Below are 2,938 nucleotides of genomic sequence, written 5' to 3' on the forward strand. Positions count from 1 at the left end.
CATCAATAAATCCAAAGTTTTAAGCTGTCTCAGTCAGGCTTTCTTTATTTCCATTTCTTTGAAGAGGTATTTCCAAGATTCTGTCAATTTTTCCTGAGATTAAGGTGTTTGTAAGGGCTCACAAGAAGAAAATTATGTAATGCGGTGTCAAAGCTTTGTTTCTGCTGTTCTTGGGGACAGGGCACAAGTGAAGGTAGGGGAGGATTTAATCCTTCTTTCAATCAAAACACCACCATTAGAGGCAAGAAGGAACCCACAAAACTCCTGTGGGTCAAAGAAGGGATCAACATTTAGGGCAAAGGGGAGACACCTTCAATTAAGCAGGATGGAATCATTAATTCCAGCAAGGAGCCGAGCTCTGCTGCTGCTGAGGACTCTGCAGCTGTAGCTGGTGTTGTTCCAAGCCCCCAGCGTTGCCTGGCAGAGGTGGTGGGGCATCAGTGATTGTCCTCAGAGCTCAGAGGGTCATAAACCATGGAATGGTTTGGGTTGGGAGGGACATTAAACATCATCCCATTCCAACCCCCTGACCTGGGCAGGGACACCTTCCACTAGCCCAGGTTGCTCCAAGCCCTGTCCAACCTGGCCTTGGACACTTCCAGGGATGGGCCAGCCACAGCTTCTCTGGGCAACCTGTGCCAGGGCCTCACCACACTCCCAGGGAAGAATTCCTTCCCAATATCCCATCTAACATCCCTCTGTCGACTTAAAACCATTCCCCTTCATCCTGTCACTCCATGCCCTTGTCCCTCTCCAGCTCTCCTGGAGCCCATTTAGGCACAGGAAGGGGGTCTAAGGTCTCCTTGGAGCCTTTTTTTTCTGGGCTGAACAAATCCCTCTCTCAGCCTTTCCTCATAGGAGGGGAGTTCCATCTCTCTAATAATCTTTGTGGCCTCTCCAGGACTTGCTGCAGCGTAGACAGCTTCCCACACCAGTGACTCAACATCACCACCACTTTAGAGGGCAGTCCAGGACACAGGACTGGGAAAAACAGCTGAAGGAACTAAGGAAAAACCCCTTTCTAAAACTATTTCTTATGATGGCTTTGAATTAAAAACATGTCCCTGTTTCACGGACTCAGACTGGTTGAGGTCAGAAGGGATCTCATGGATATCAAACCCCTGCTCAGGCAGGAACACCTCCAGCCAGTTGTCCAGGATCACATCCAGGTAGCTTTGAAATATGGCAAAGAATGGGAACTTCACCTCTCAGGGCAACCTTTCCCAGCTCTCTCATCCTCTTCCCACAGGAGAGATGCTCCAGCCCCTTCATCCCCTTCCTGGCCCTTTGCTGGCCTCTCTCCTGCCTGTCCATGTCTCTGTTGTACTGGAATCCCAGCCCTGGGCACCCAAAAGGGCAGGAAAACCCTGCTGAAGCCCGGGATTGAACCAGGGACCTTTAGATCTTCAGTCTAACGCTCTCCCAGCTGAGCTACTTCAGCCCTGCTGAGGCTGCCATTGTCCCAAACCCTGTTGGAAGAGGAAGAGCTTTCAGCCTTTTGCAGTTCCAACTGGCCCAGGGGACACTTGGCTCTTGTTCTGTCCCTGGGGAGTACTGAGGGGTCCCTGGGGACCACCTTCTCAAACAGCACCAGGCACTCAGGGAAATCAAATGTGTCCATTTAGATCAGGTTGATGGTCCTTCTAGTGCAGTTCCCCGTCTCTGGAAAAGGCCCAGGGAGATGTTCCATGGGAGATGACAGGAGTGTGGCTGAAGTTCATCCCCTTTGTGCCATATTCAAGGAGTTGGAAGGGACATGTCCTGTTCTGTCTGTTCACATCTGTCTCTGCATGCTTAAACCACAGAATGGTTTGGGTTGGAAGGGACCTTAAGGATCATCTCATTCCAAACCCCTGCCATGGGCAGAGATATCTTCCACTAAACCTTTAGATCTCCAATCTAACACTCTCCTGGCTGAGCTACTTCAGCCCTGCTGGGGCTGAACTTTGCACAAAACCTTTCAGACTTTTGCTGTTCCATGTGGCTTCCCCTCCAGGCAGATCTTCATAGAATCACAGAATGGTTTGGGTTGGAAAGGACCTGAAAGATCATCTTGTTCCATGGGCAGGGACACCTTCCACTAGACCATGTTGCTCAAAGTGACTTTTCTTTTCATATCCCTCATCCCAAGAGTTCCAGCAACCAAGAAATTTCATCTGTAGGACTCAGCCTGAGGGCTGATGGTGTTTCTCAGATCTGAGCACATTCCAGCCTCAAATCCTTGACATCTCTTATGTGCTACAACAGAGCCCTTTTATTGATGAGGGAACTGAGATACAGGGCAACCAGTGGATTTTTGGGGCTTTTTTACTAGTTTTGGTGAGCTCTGCTCGGCTCCTGTGGGAAAAATACAGCAAATACCAAATTGGCTTGTGAAAACATATTTGCTTAATTTTACCATTTAGAACATGACAGATTTCTGTTTTAAAGGCAGGAGATTCCCTTCCAAAACAGTTGTCACACCAAACCTTTCCCTTTGAAACAGCCCCTTCTCCACATGAAGACCCAGCTAAGGAAAAGCAGAGCGGGATTTTTTGGAAAAACAGGGTTAAATAGCCAAATTTTGTTGCAGATACAAGAGACCATATCATGGAATCATTGAAAAGTTTGAGTTAGAAGGAATCTTCAATATCATCTCTGTCCAGCCCATGGGCTGGAACTATCCCAGGTTGCTCCACGCCCTGTTCGACCCAGCCTTGGACACTTCCAGGGATGAGGAATCCACAACTTCTCTGGTCAAACTGTTCCAGGAACAGCCTCTCCCCAGAAATAACAGACATCCACAGGTTTCTCTGGTGGAGCATCAGCTGGGAAGCTGGAATGGAAAACAGACTGGAAAACTTCTCAGTTCTCTTGGCCTATTATGTCATATATTGTACCATGATGTGCAATAGTTTAACTACACTTAAATCACTCTAAACTACATAAATTACCTCCA

General features: G+C 48.1%; 1 non-coding gene across 1 annotated transcript; it reads right to left on the reverse strand.

The window, feature by feature from the left end:
* Positions 1-1,368: 1,368 nt before the first annotated feature.
* On the reverse strand, positions 1,369-1,441 carry TRNAF-GAA (transfer RNA phenylalanine (anticodon GAA)). The gene has a single exon. It is a non-coding gene; the product is annotated as a tRNA-Phe (tRNA).
* Positions 1,442-2,938: the final 1,497 nt, after the last annotated feature.

This window comes from Manacus candei, unplaced genomic scaffold (genome assembly GCF_025592945.1).
Source record: "Manacus candei isolate 608988 ecotype Guabito, Panama unplaced genomic scaffold, ASM2559294v1 h1tg000148l, whole genome shotgun sequence".
Taxonomy (NCBI): Eukaryota; Metazoa; Chordata; class Aves; order Passeriformes; family Pipridae; genus Manacus; species Manacus candei.